The following is a 16,051-nucleotide window of genomic DNA, read 5'->3' on the forward strand; positions in this document are numbered from 1 at the left end:
AGTCAGCTGTTCCGGTATTCAATTAACCGCGCGCGCGGCCGGCTGTTACATCAATCGTATAACGTTGAAAAAATTTCGTTTTACCGGAACATTGAAGATAGTCGTTTGAAATGTTGAAATGTAAATATAAGGAATGATTTTTACTTTTTGTTGTGTACTGGTGGCACAAATACAGTTTACACACCATTAAACAACAAAAAATAAAAAGCATTCCTTAATTAAATCAAACTATGAAATAGTGATCAGTGCTGTGAAAAATAAGCTATAAAATAGTGTATAAAATTGAAGTTTTGAGTCGTAAGCATAGTCTTAATGCCGATCCGTGGAAGATCAATCTTTAAAAACGACGAAGATGATGATCCGATAGACTTAATGTTTCTTTAATCCTAAGAAATACTGTAAAGGTTCTAATTTTAGCGATAGTTTAATTGGTGCGTTCTCCTTTGTCCCATTTAAAAAAAAAAAAAAAAAAAAAAAATTGGGGTACTTATGTTTTAACATTAGTTGTACTCTGCTCCATATATCCCTTACCTGGAATTTACCTGTGTTACCCAAATTATCTGGATTTTACCTGGGTTCTCCCATATCTCGTGACTTTTATATGCATTCACATAATGTTTAAAATGGTCTAGTTTCACCATCATTTGACTAATATGTACATATCATATACCATTTTCATCAGTTAAGGCCCTAGAAGACAGATATATGTTACATATAAATAAAGATGTCTTATTGCGTTTTTCAAATTGCGTAAACATTGGACCATTTTTACAACAAATAATGGTCACAAATGTCCTTGTTCATTGTTTTTTCTGATCTATTCACTAAAATATAAAAAGATATAGCTATATAATTAAATTTTCATACTAAATCCGACCTTATTTTACCTCATACCTCTATGAAGAAAACAATGATCTGTAAAAAAATCCATTAGAAAATTAATGGAATCGGAAGTATTACAACAGCAGATTGGAGAGAAATTATGCTGATATGCTGATAATTTTTAAGAATAAATGAAGTGTATTGCTCTTCAATATATTTAATTTACTAGAATATCACAAAAATATTTCCGTTCACATAAAGTGTAAACACAACATACCATAATAACTTACATATATAGTAAGACAAATACGGACAGGGTTTGGAGTTTCATTATTTATCCCGAGAAAAACCACCGACCAGTGGTCAGTACCTGGTAATTGCAGTATATGGGCTAAAACAACTTCTCCAAAATATCGACAGTCGAGGTGTCGGGGATAAATTTAAATGCAACTTTGTTTTTGCATAGTAACATTGTCTAGGAGTTTGGAAAAAAGATCCGCTTAAACAGACACGTCTCACCTTTCTGGCATATTAAAATCTAATATCGAGGCTGAAGACAGATCAGATCTTTCTTTTCCAGGTATATCAATAAAACTTATAGGTTTTAAAACTGAGAATACATGGCTAGTATCTTGCAATACAAGGTTTATTTTGGTGCGGCACTTAAGAAAGTCGAGATGAAGAGGCTTTTTGCGAGATTTAGGAAAACAAAGATGACGTGGTTTTGCCAATTTATCTCGGCTTTCAATGCCGAATACCAACATAAAACGTACATTGTAAGATACTGTCCGTGTACTATGCTTAACTTGTAACCATTTCCTTTAATAATAATGTGTATGAAGGTAGATCCGTACGTGAAGTAAAACTCTTGTTTGTGTTTTCGAATAGGTCTCATGGTCTAGCATTTTTCATGTAGATTTCAAATATGTAAAGAAAAATTGGGAATCTCGAAAACTACTGTTTGAGAGACATAGTGTATATGAATTAGATAAAAACTATTTATGCAGATTTATTGACCGTAAATAGACAAAAAAAAGATAAACATAAAAGCAAAAAAGCAAAATGATATTTTTTGTTTAAAGGTAGGTTTCGCCCAACTAAATAAATATTTTTTTGTGAAATGCGATAAGCAGAAGAAAAGATGTAAAAACATAATAAAATATCTCAATTTAATTTCTTTATGTGTTTGAGATTGAACAAATGTGTCTTGAATACAAAATTGAAGGAAATCCTTGATTTATTACGGTGTCCGTCAGACAAAATAATATGCAAATGAAGCTGCGATGGATTGCGTTGTCGAAGTTTGGCGCATGCGCATTGTCACGCACTAAAAGTAAACAAAATGGCTGAACGAAAGTGTGTGAGATGAAAAAAATATATCTGAATCGGCAACAAAGTGGAGGAAATTATAATGGATTCGGTAGCACCCTAGGATATCTATAGGGATTTAAATTCAGAGATGGCATGTAGCAATAGAAGAAACAGAAGCCACATCTCAAGCGGAACTTGCCGGAATCTGTTGGGACTCGTGTAACGGCATTGCACGTGGTGAGTTAAATTTCAACACATATGCCAGCGCACAAACAGCCGCAGACTTACTACATGTATATTTGGTGTACAAAGTTAGCGAGCGTATGTAAGTAACATGAAGTGTTTTAGATTATATGATATGTATAAACAGTCCCTCGCACTTCGATTTGTTGTTGTTGTTTTTTAACTAAACATGCCGTGGCAAGACTGTCACTTCTATCTGACATTTTGTTGCACGCTTCCGTTTGTTGCTGCGGCCTCGTTTTGGAAAAAATACGTCATGTTCTATGTAAAGCTTGACTTCGCTCTATTTTTAGAGGAGTATTTTCCTGGTCAAGCTAGGCAACTGACCACCCATATTGTTTGCTGTATGCATTGAAAATGATCTGAAGATTATATCTATGTATAGGATAAATTTCAATTTCGTAGTCTTTATATTTCATTGGGCGAAACCTACCTTTAAATTTGGAAGTGCTTTAAAGGAATAATTCAGTGAGGCTAATTCTGTTACATAACCACGAAGCCAAATATGACATAAATGTATTGTTCTACATTGCTTATGAAACATATAACAATTATTTTTTTTTAAATTCAAGAAGTAGATAAAAATCCAAATCGTATAGCAATACAATAAGCAGGTACTACATGTACGCTGTATCTATACCCGAGTCAATGTTACGTAAGTTAAACAAATGCAATATATGACCACCGAGGAGTTGATGGCATTATTTTTTAGACAAGAGCATGCGCCTAATACGGCTAACACACAAAATTTGCTTTACTCTATTGGCAAGGATCATAGATCGGCATACATTACCTCCATAATGTGTAATGGTGTACAGCGAGTGAGTTTGAACATTTCACACACGTTTCACCACAGCGGGTTTTTTTGGCATATCATAGGAAAACCCAACTTATTCTAACTTTTGTTACCGATATATGTACAAATTGTAATGCACACCTAGACCGAATTATCCTTTTAAAGTCAGCTACTGATTATAAATCGTTAAGGCGGGCCTTTCAATCACATACTTTTACGTAATTAATTTTCCAACCGGCAATAAAACGAAATGAAGAGCAATTGCCACATTAATATTTATACAATGCACCTTTGGATTGTTTGGGATATACATTACTGACAAAGTGTAATGCAATTGTGATCTCGATACCAGGGTTTTACACACTTATCGACACTATGGTTGCATATATAAGTAACGCTCGCTGCACTTACTAACTATTATGCATTCTACTTCTTTGGTTGCTTAGTAACAATGTCTATGGGTGGCTACAGATGAGAGATTAAAAACTTTCTTACCACGCCTATTTAAGGTGATCTGTTATAAGTAGGTTGTTCATTTTGACATTGACTCAGACAGAGAGGATTTCACCGACCAGAGATAAAAAATTGTCAACTATATTACGTGAAGTGTAAATATTATCAGATTCAACTCACCGTAATTCGATTTTGAAAAACCCTGAGCTGAAGAATAAGCCTATTTCTCGTAGTCTGTAAATAATAGTCATCAGAAATTATACGAGCCAGAGATAAACAAAGGCTGTAAAATATTTTTGAATATAGTTGGGTAGGTTGTGATTTACTTACGGTGGAAACAATGAAACTACGCATTTTAGCCTTGGTCTTTTCGACAGTAGAGGCTTTCACCAGGGTGGGATTTCCGCAACATAGCAAAAGAGTACTTCGTGTGTCACCAGCCAATCAGAGTTTATACAAACTAAATTCGTTTTTTGAGATTCCAAACCATGCAATATGTGCAAAGTATTGCCAAACTGAATCCTGCTTTGCATTTTCGTATATGTCAGATAACACTTACTCTCGCCTTTTTGAAGTGGCAACACATGGTGAAATTTCTCAACGGACGTCGTACTTTAACAAGGGTAAGTTTTAAACAATTTCTTTCACGATTGATTTCATTGTTTCAATCAATAAGGCATATATAAGTTCAAACATACATCTTCAACAAAGCATCGGGTCAATTAAGACTTTTAATATCAAAATTGTATATACATTGTAATAATATTAATTTCTGTAACGTACATTAAGGTTTGTTTAAATCAAATAGAAATTCATTATAAAAAAGTGATACAATATGTCATGATCTTATGTTACTTTATTATCAAACCTGATGTATAAATAACATATGCATAATCTACCAGAATTCCAAACTTCATACCTTTAATTATGACATTGTGATTTAATGAATATTTCAAACACTGTTACTGATAATTTGATTTCAACAAATTCTATAGCAAATAAGATGCAAAGAGAATTATGCAAATAGAATTTGCATCAGGTAAGGCCTTTTTTAGCCATCTCGAAACAAATCTAGTATGGTACAATTATCTACAAAATATTTTATCATGAAGAATTACATCTTGAATGATAATCATTGTTTTATGTTTATAAATTTGTTGATGGATATAGTATATTTTTATTTTTACTTTATTATTGTTGTAGATTTAACTTGATTCAATTTATAATTTAAAATTCAAATCAATAATGAAGTTTGATTAGTATTTCTCATTTTAACTTCATCCTGAGAGATTACATGACATGCGGATGTCAGTTGATGCAGTCTTCAAAGCTAACACAATGTTGTATTGATAAAAAAGAACTTCGTATATAGTTTCGGCATAGTAAATAAACTGCATGTAATTAATCATCACGGCTGAATGTAGGGCGAGTGTAATCTCTCAGCATGAAGCTAATTTGAGAAAATTCCAGTCAAACTTCCTTTCGTACGGAACTACCTTCATACAATTTATCATTAAAGGAAATGGTTGCAAATTATTTTTCAATTGTTCTCAAATCAACAATGCTGAAATATCCCACCAGATTTCAGAGTCATTGTGTTAATATGAAAAGCAATAAGATAAACATGAAACATGTTAACATTTATTTAACTGCAAGATTCCACTTATCTGACACCAGAGATAAACGAAATGTCTGTATCCATCCTTCAGCTGCAAATATTTTGTCTATACGTATCTCGTTATTGTCTGCTGTACTTGCAGCAGCTGCTCTTGAATATCAATTCCGCTCTGACTTAACACACAATTAAGCCACCGAGATACGTAATTGCGACAATCAGCATTAAAACACACAGAAATAAATCATTGAACATATTATTTACTGTGAATGGTGCTTATTGTGGTGAAATCCTTGTTTAGATGTTTTCAAAAACTTATTGAAATAACTGGTTATATTTCCTGCAGTTAAGATTAAGAGAATGGGATGATTGACCTTGTTGTGCGGTAACTATAGCTAACACCATGATTGACTTACATATGAGAGTCTTTGAACTTTGAAATAGCTTACAGTGTAATCTGCCTACACTCCTAAACAGAGTACTTTAAAATAATTTCAAATACCGATATGTCTATTAAAATAAGCATGGGTACTAGAAATTTGGTCTATAACAAATAACACAGATAGTTTGGTCCCTCGATGTACATCACATTGATCCCATAAGGTACACTGTATGATTTTGAAGTCATCAGATTCGAACTCATTTTTATATTGACGATTTGACACTATAGATGCACTAAGTTTAATCTGATGCGCATTCACAATATTTCTAGTCAGTGTTTTAGTGTGTGTATTCTTGCACGGCAACCTTTGCGTTTACGCAAGTGTAAATGATATACCGGTTGGTAAGGGTATAGAGCAAAGAGGATATAGCATGTTTGAATGGGATACCATTATGTATAAAGATGTATATAGCTTAGGTGGTTGAGTCTCTCGAACACATCTCTGTCTTACTATTTTCTTGACCAGCAACGGAATCCTTCATTTAAAGGTGCTCCACAGCTGACAAATGGTATTTTTTCACTATCAAAAACAGGAGCATACGATTTTGTATTTTTCTTCAGTTACAAAAGTTACTTATTTTACACCATTACCACCATTGAAAAGTTTGAGCTTCTAATTTTACTTCAAGTTAAAAATATGAAAAATAATTAATTGCATCCCGAAAAAAATCCGTGGCACTATATCTTATATAGAATGAAGTAATGATTGTGCATGCACCAAAGGCGAAATTAAATATTTTATATTATTTTTTGTGTTAATTAGGCATATATATACACGATTAAACACCATAATTGTTCAAATGATGAATATCATTTATGCTCTGTCGGCGGTGGAGCATCTTTAAACATGTTTAACAGAGATACCGAATATCTAAAATATTAATAAGAACTAATGGTCTCTCAATTAGTTCAGTTTATCAGATGAAGACAAAAGAGTTACGCCCCCTGTCCTTCTATAGCAGTGGAACTCTCCTGTTGGGAGGTGAATAAAATCCTTTTTAATCTAGTTTACGTACAGGGAAGGTGCACAATATTTGCTCCCATAGATTTGTTTGCCAAAAAAAAAAAAATCGCTTGTTGAAGTTTTGTGGTGCCAGCAGTAATTTAGTGTTCATACGGACATTCTTTGTGTGTCTGTTATACAGAATTGGTTTGTATTGAAGCGGATGTCGTTCGATTTTGATATATCGTGTGGTCAGCCGTACCGCATGGTGCGGCCATGGCCTTCCTACCATCGAACACGTGTTCGTCCCGGTTCCAGTTGTTAACACCGTTTAAAAAGAAATGTCTTGTTCCTGGCATCGTCGCTAATATTTTGCCGGAATTTTACTGCATTATCCCATACCGGAATTTATTTCGGTATTTTTATTTTATTGTAGAATTAATCTTGCACTTCTAGTTCATAGCAAACGGAGTTAGCATTAGCGGAGACATGAATTAGGTATTGATTTTGAGTATTACTATTTTTATTCGTATCGTGATATATTTTCAGACTGTAAGTCGTCATTATTTTTAATGTAAGTGGCGATAATTAATTCGTTTAAGTTGTGTTTGGACTTTGGTATTGTCGTTGATGGGAGTTGCTGCCCTTTGATCATGTGTAAGTGTTGTGTCATCCTCGGTGCCCCGGGCGTTATATATCTGCTAACGCTGATAGGTAAATGTCCAATGCCGAGTTACCGAGGATGTAGGGGCATGTTTGTATGTCGGATAATGTCGACATGTGTTCTATATGTCCTTATTTGAGTTTCAGTCGTGCGGGGTAAGGGAAAGCGACCCTCGAGGCTCTCTACCAGCCCCTATGTAAGGAACAAGAATGGTTCCATGTCGTTGAGTGCAGCAGCCAGTCGGAGTGAGAATGGTCCCAGTACTTCGAGTGTTACAGCTCCAGCAGTAGCTAGTGGGGGTAACATTGTAGATGATAAAGACAAGGCAAATCTATTAAATGAATATTTCTGTAGGTTTACTAATATTGACGATAGCAAGTGCCTATTTTACAGTTGAAAACTAATAGTGTTTTAAATAATCTACTTGTTACTTCTAATGAAATTTGTGATGTTTTAATTAATTTAAAGCTTGGAAAAGCTTCAGGTGAAGATGGTATAAGTCACCATAGACTTAAATACATGGCTGATACAGTTTGTAAACCTCTTAAGGTTCTTTCATCTACCTGTATATTTCCAAATGAATGGAAAATGGCTAAAGTTATGCCTCTCTTTAAAAAAGGAGATAGGCATTCTATATCAAACTATCGTCCCATTTCTCTCCTTTCTACTGTTCACAGTTGGGAAAGTGTTTAAAAGGGTAATGTTTAAGCACGTGCATAATTATTTAATAATAATAATAATTTATTTTACCAGTTTCAAGCAGGATTTATGCCTGGTCATTCAATAGTATACCAATTAATTGAAATAAATATACCATAACATTTGTCTAAATCTCATACCCGGTATTTGTATGATATTCTGTGACATTTCTAAAGCCTTTGACAGAGTCTGGCACAAATGTCTTATAATTAAATTAAAATCATATGGTATTTCGATTGGGTAACCTTTCGTCCTGGTTAGAACATTACTTAAGAGAAAGACATCAAAACGTATTTATAAACAATTCTTCTTCTGATATTGGTATGATATGAGAAGATGTCCCTCAAGGCTCAATTCTTGGACCACTTCTTTTCCTTATTTATATAAATGATTTAGCTGATGAACTTCAATCAACAACACGTTTATTCGCTGATGACACTACCCTTATAAAGTCATCATCTTCATGTCGTGAATTAGAAACAGATTTACATAGGGATTTAGATAAATCAAATCGATGGGCAAAACGTGGCTTGTTTCTTTTAATCCTAATAAAACTGAGGTAATTTTTATATCAAATTTTGATAACATTGACAAATATTTGGACTTAATTTTTGATGGAACATTTTAGATTTTAGTAGTTTTCATAGACATTTTGAGGTCATTTTTTAATTCAAATGCTAAATGGTCTGATCACATCAATGAAATTTATAAATAATTTATAAAAAAAAAAAAAAAAAAAAAAAAAAAAAAAAAAAATAATAATAATAATAATATCCTAAGGAAAATCAAATATATGTTAAAGCATGATGCTCTTTTAAGAATTTATAAGTCTTTTATTTTACCTGTTCTTGAATATGCATGTGAAGTTTGGGACGGATGTTCTCAGGCTAATTATTACCGTGTTATACTAGAAATGAATCATTATATTTTGAAACAAATTTGGAACCCCTTTCAGACAGAAGAGCTAAAAGAAAACTACAGTTACTTTATAAGATAAATAACTTATTACCTCCTACTAGGCTATCATAATCCTTATACTTTAAGAAATTGTGAAAGTTTCCAAATTCCAATTATCGACTCCACTACAACAAAATCTTTCTTTCCCACTACTTAAAGAAGCTCGAACAACTTAGATGTTAAAGTTAAATCTTTACCTTTTTCTTCCTTTAAACTAGCTCTTTCTCAGTCTATATCTATGAGTCTACCATGTTATTTTAATTATGGAGAAAGAAAATTTAATATTATACATACTAAATTAAGTCATCAGTGTAGTTCTCTAAACGATGACCTTTTCCGTGTAAATTTGGCACCAAATTCTATTTGTATAAATTGTGGCTACACTTGTGAAAATGCTAACCATTTCTTTTTTGTATGTTAAAATATTATGCTGCTGCCCATACAGAAATGCTCCAAGTTTTAAATGATTTAGATATACAAGTAAATTTAAATTTATTACTTTATGGAAATGAAAACTTGGCTTTGGAAGTAAACTGTCATGTATTTGAACTTGTGCATTCATTTATAAAGTCCAGCAGAAGATTTGGAATTCTACATAATATTATAATACATAGTATATATCTTGTTGTTATATACTCTGACAAATATACCCGTAATTATTATTTATACCTATAGTATGTATGTCATCACCTGTAAATATTTTATGTTGATTGAAGAAGGCTTCTTAAGTTGAAATAACTGCCTAATCCATTTGTACATTTATGACAATAAGATATGTTTAAAAGTCAAAGGGTAACAGGGAACCGGTCCATGGTCCTTTATCAGCAGATCAGCTAGAGTCTGTTTTGAGCAGGTGTCTGCCAGGGTTGCCCAACAGCTAGTGGAAGCAGTCCATCAGGCAACTGAGCTGGTTTGCACAACTCCCCGGCCTGAAGGTACTAGTAATTCAGAATTCATTACAATCTTTGGCATGAAATGTAAGCCATTTTAACCCAATCCTACATCAGGTTCAAAGCGTTTGTGACGATTTGGGTGTTTCAGTATCATGCACTATAAGACAAAAGATAATCATTAGGGAATTTGTTGGCCTTGGGCAGCTTTTGTCAAAACCTGCCCCAATTGTTGAAGATAAACATTTTTCTGTTGTTAACGGGCAGTTGGTAATGTAAGAAAAACAAAAGAAGTGTGAAGATAAATGACATTGATATGTGGACGGATGCTTTTACTATTTTCATTTCTGTCTATATATCTGCCCATCCTGAGGATATTTCTGGGTTGTTAAAGTATATGCATACAGTTAAGTTAGGGGCCAGGAGAACTGGGGGACTGACATGGAAATTTTATGACGAACAGTTTCGCCTTAAAAAGGTTCGTCACAATTCATTGCGATGGTATCAGGTGTACCAGGAGTTGTGGCTCCTCTATATGTATGGAAATTCTGGAGTAGTAGGTAATAAGTCTGGTCAAAAACAAACAGATGTCTGTAATTCATGTTAAGACTAAATGATAGAGTTGATAGCCATCTTCCTATCTCATGATTACCAGAGTTGTTAGTTAAGTTAATACAGATATTATCAGTGGTTTGTAGTCGGTATTATTTTCAGCTCGCCTTTTACAATTGTTGAACCACCAGCCCATTTAGTTATACATTGTGGGGTGAATGATGTAGCACAGGTTAATTCATGCGAGTTAAGGCATAGGCTGATATTAAGGATTGTTGACGAATTTTCAGGATATGTTCCCTACCAATAGACTGGTGTGTCAGCCATTTTACCTCGCATTAATTGGCGGGGTGAAGTTAATTTACAGTTAAACTGATTCCAGTGAGAATCATTAGCCAGATAGGGTCTTGCAATGGTAGGTGAGGTGGTTGTTACATTGAGACATCCAGAAATAACTGATAAGAACTAAGTTTTGTTTTCGGATGGTGTTCACTTGAGTCGGATAGTAATCTGTTTTTTGTATCGTTTGCAGCATTTGTAACTAGCACAGAAAGAGTTTCTTCTCCTTTTGGCGAATTAGGCACTTGGGCCTGGTTGCTTTAGTTTTAAGCAAATGTAGTTGGTAATTGTTTGGTGCACGTTTCGTTAAGTTGGTGCTTGCAGTCAGGACAATCATAAATCAAAAAAAAAAAAAAAAAAAAAAAAAAAAAAATGATAACAAAATTTATTGATTGATTTTGTTTTGCTATGCTGCATTGATTTGTATATTTTGGAGGAAGAGTTTGATATTGCTGGTTTTATTTGTGGTCGCCCTAATACGCCCAAATTTTGGTTGGGTCGGTGTCCTCTTTTATGCGATTTGCATAATTTTTGTGCGTACATTTGTTTGGTTACGCTTCCAGCAGAGCAATTGGCTCATTTTGACATCTGCTCTTCCTCATATTTGTTATTTTGGCACTTATTTGTATGGTGCATCTTGTTATTTTAGCATTTTATATGCTATTTTTGATATGGCTTGGCACTTATTTGTATGGTGCATCTTGTTATTTTAGCATTTTATATGCCATTTTTGATATGGCTTTACGCAGCAAATTTATTTATATTTGGCCATTTTTTCTTGGAATTGTCCTGACTGTAACGCATTTCTGTTGGCGGTGACAACATCTAATGTTGTCATTTGGCGGTGTTTCACTTGGAGCAACAGAAAATGCTGATATAGAATTTGTAAGTCTATTATATACAACAGCTTCTATTTTGTGGAATTTCCTGTTCCCAGTTTCCATTTTAATATTAGCTGTTTTTAATTCTCATGTTGAAGCTTTGGCCAACTTCTGCCATTCCTATTAGGTTAAAAATATATTCAAATATAGTTTAATATTCCCATTGAAGGCTAAGTATTATAATGAAGGTTGTTATTGATTGAATATTGATTGGATATTTTCAATTAAAATTAAGTCTTGGTAAATATCAATTTTGTGTTTGTCTTCTGTTTGATAATAAGAACTAATGGTCTCTCAATTAGTTCAGTTTATCAGATGAAGACAAAAGAGTTACGCCCCCTGTCCTTCTATAGCAGTGGAACTCTCCTGTTGGGAGGTGAATAAAATCCTTTTTAATCTAGTTTACGTACAGGGAAGGTGCACAATATTTGCTCCCATAGATTTGTTTGCCAAAAAACCCACCCTTCCCACCCATTTTTCTATTGCTAGTGTGCTGATTGATATCTTGCGTTTCTGCTGTCGGTTTTTAATTTGTATGTTTCAGCTCATCACTTCCTGTGTGAAGATCCTTCGTCGAGGCTTCAGCATGATTTCCCAGAGTGCAGTGGAAGTTATTCCAGGGCATCACAGATTGTTTGGGACATATTGCGGTAGCAAGAATTATCTGAACTTTGTCGTGAAATTAATTGCTCGGTGTAAATTCCATTTGGCGGTGTTTCACTTGGAGCAACAGAAAATGCTGATATAGAATTTGTAAGTCTATTATATACAACAGCTTCTATTTTGTGGAATTTCCTGTTCCCAGTTTCCATTTTAATATTAGCTGTTTTTAATTCTCATGTTGAAGCTTTGGCCAACTTCTGCCATTCCTATTAGGTTAAAAATATATTCAAATATAGTTTAATATTCCCATTGAAGGCTAAGTATTATAATGAAGGTTGTTATTGATTGAATATTGATTGGATATTTTCAATTAAAATTAAGTCTTGGTAAATATCAATTTTGTGTTTGTCTTCTATCTAAATTAATGTGATAACAGATAAATAAACTAAAAAGTTCAGAGTCTAATGTCAATTATTCCTCAAAAAACAAATATTGATCCTTATGTAAATATGCAGAGTTTTGTCTATTACTTTAATAGATAAGAGCCGTATAACGGTACACTGTGGTTGACTGAATACTGGATATCAGCCCGGGCACTGATATGACGGCGCACTAATATCACTAAGGGATAACGTTCATTATCAAAAATAAAAGTATGAAAAAAAACATTTAACTGACAATAACCATTTTCTTCAAATTTGAAATAGATTTAATCACGAATTTTACAATGATTTCCCATAGACGACAATGTTAATACAGTATTTGCTACTGTCCAGGTTACATAGAGTTTTCAAGTCTGGTTACTCGTGCTAATTTTGAAGAAGGTCATCTTATATACCTGTGATTAAAAAAATGAGATCTGCCATCTTGCTAACCTTTTATGTGGGGTGCCATCTTGTGTTGAATTCCGCACCAAAATTTCCTTAAAATTCCATTATTGATTACCCCACCCCCTTCTGTCAGAAACAGACTTGAGTTTTAAAATTTACATCTACACGTATTGCCCATCCCACACATTGAACATTTGAAACTAATTTGCCCTAAATACCAAATCAGCAGCTCCGAAACTTTCACCTTTCTATGAAAAGGGGTTTTCCTGAAATCTATTTTTGATTTGATTTTGCGTTCCCTATGGAAATTAACAAGTTTATTAGTATGTTACAAGTGGTACTAGTAAGAATACTGATACTTCAACACAAACTGAAGGAGGACTGAAAAGATATTGCATACTGCATGTATTTGATTAAGGCATATTTAATCAAAAACTAGTTGAGCAAGACAAAACGACCCAGGGTGTTGACTCTGTAATGGTTAAAGGCACAAAAACTAGATGAAGCGGGTAAGCACATTACACAACATGAAACATTATGGAAGCCGATTATATCAGATAGAATACTGTCCAAGATGTCGTTTACAAATAAAAAGAAATGTATCTCATGCATTACAGTATCAGTTTTAGTCTGCAATTTTATTTTGTTTCATTTAGTATCTTAACGCTAGTTAACATTAAATCAGATAGATTGTTTGGGTACTATTTGTGTGCATTTATCCATGTAAGCCTACATTATAAAATATACGCGTATTTAATATACTACATGATATTGAATGTACATAAATCATGTTACACTTTCAAAACATTATTAGTTTTGACGTACATGAGCAACAAAAACGATATTTTGTTATACATGTATATGAAATCATGTATATGACATGTATATGAAATCATGCAATCAAATATGTTGTTGTATGGATAATAAAAACAATTTTATTTTGCTTCATTGGCGTCATATTGATATAATCACATTTAAAGATATTTACACGAGAAGAGGTCATTACACGGGTACTGTGAAATGTTCCATATTTCGTAAAACACAGTGGTTTTGGTCATCGAGTGCTCCACAAATCAAATATTTTCTGTGTGAGTTAATCAAAATTACAGAAGTAATAACCAGTACCAGAGAACGTTATCCGATTCAACAATTATACATTAGAATTACATTTGAATGATTATTATATACCGAATATCGGTATTAAGCCATCATATTCCATCTTGTTGCCAATTTCAACATTGAAACAAAATTACCGGACTGTACCAAAGAGATCTGAGATTTAGTTACAGTTTATATCAATATGACCCCTAGACCCCTAACTCGTCTCATAATGGTCAATAGGCAATCTAACCTAGTGTGTAAAAATTGATATAAATTAATTCTCTGATCACTGTGGAATGTATGTATACTTTAAAATTTACTTAAAGGTGGACAGGTTTGTCATTTCCAAAACTGCGCACGGTTAAGTAATGTAATAAAGCGGACATGTAAATGATTTGTGTTTTATAAGAATATATGTTTTTTCATTGCCCTGTGTTAATTGAACGATTCTATATTTAGAGTTTTAATTTACAAACAAAAGTCAACCTGAGCTGACCCTACCTACACGATGTAAAATTTATCCCATAACTATTCATGTTTCACAATGGAAAACCCATGTGATATATTCCATAGCAGTTGGTTATCATTTATGTTTACACACTCCAGTGTGTTAACACCTACGGCGCCTCTGATTGGTCAACTACAAGATCTCTTGATTCAGATTGGCTCTCAACTTCGGGCTACTTTTCATACCGCATTTTCTTTTAAATAACATTGTACTTACTGTTTAACAAGTTGTTGCTTATTCAAAGTATCAAACAATAGAATATTGGTTCTCTATTTAGGCACTATATTTTATGGCGGAAAGATATCACTACACAATGTATGGTGTTAAGTGTCCCTGAATGAGAATGAAGACGAGAAAATGGTCACCACGGTATAAATATAGAGCTAAAGTTATGGGATAAATAAGTTCCCCAACGCGTAACTGTTGTTTATCATGTTTATCTAAACTCTCGTTAGTTAATTTCAAATTTTCAAAGGACACTCGCTAAAGCTCGTGTCTTTTTAAAATTTGAAAATTAACTATCTCGAGTTTGATAAGCATGATAAACAACAGTCACTTATTCCCTTGGGAACCTCTATTTAGCTTACTGAACATAACAATTTTATAGCCCAGAATAATAAATTAGATTTATGTCGATTAGAATGAGGAAATGGTATTTCTATTATATCAGAGTATGTTATACATTGTATATTATATACAGATATATCCCATTTTCAATTATTTGAGCAAAACAGCATGTAAAGCGACAGTCTTTCAACTTCATAATTGCCAAAAGGCCGCATCACTGCCGTTTTGAATCGTTAAGTGGATCACAGCTTACAAAAACCAACACAAAAAAACCATATCTAAAATCTGTCTTTATCACCTTTAATTGGCATGTAGTGCATGTTAACTTTAATAGTTTTAAAGGTATCTTTACTTATTCATAATGGCCAATTGATAGCTACATCATACACATCTACATTAATGATGATCACAAGAAATCTAGCCCCACTCTCTGTAATATAAAAATCATTAAACAAACTACTTCAAACTGCTTCAATATGCTCCACCGCTTACAAATGGTGTTTTTTCGATTAAAAACAGGAGTGTTACTCACTTGATACCATTACAATCATCTAAACATTTGACCTTCTAATTTTAGTTCAAGATAAAAAATATCAAAAAAAATTAATTGCACCCCGAAAAAAATCCGTGGCACTATATCATACATGGAATACAGTTCTGATTACGTATGCTCCGAAAGCAAAGTATTTTTTAATAATATTTTGTGTTAATTAGACATATATATAGACATTAAACACCAATTATTGTTGAAAATAATGATTTGTCGGCGGTGGAGCATCTTTAGCTACTGTATGTTTTATAAATACAATGCATTATATGTTTATAAATATGTTGA

General features: G+C 33.2%; 1 long non-coding RNA gene across 1 annotated transcript; it reads left to right on the forward strand.

Annotated features, from left to right (window-relative positions):
* The first annotated feature begins 6,555 nt into the window (after positions 1 to 6,555).
* Positions 6,556 to 8,761, forward strand: LOC138307780 (uncharacterized). Its single transcript, XR_011206042.1, has 2 exons — positions 6,556 to 7,123; positions 7,436 to 8,761. It is a non-coding gene; the product is annotated as an uncharacterized lncRNA (long non-coding RNA).
* Positions 8,762 to 16,051: the final 7,290 nt, after the last annotated feature.

Source organism: Argopecten irradians, chromosome 14 (genome assembly GCF_041381155.1).
Source record: "Argopecten irradians isolate NY chromosome 14, Ai_NY, whole genome shotgun sequence".
NCBI lineage: Eukaryota > Metazoa > Mollusca > Bivalvia > Pectinida > Pectinidae > Argopecten > Argopecten irradians.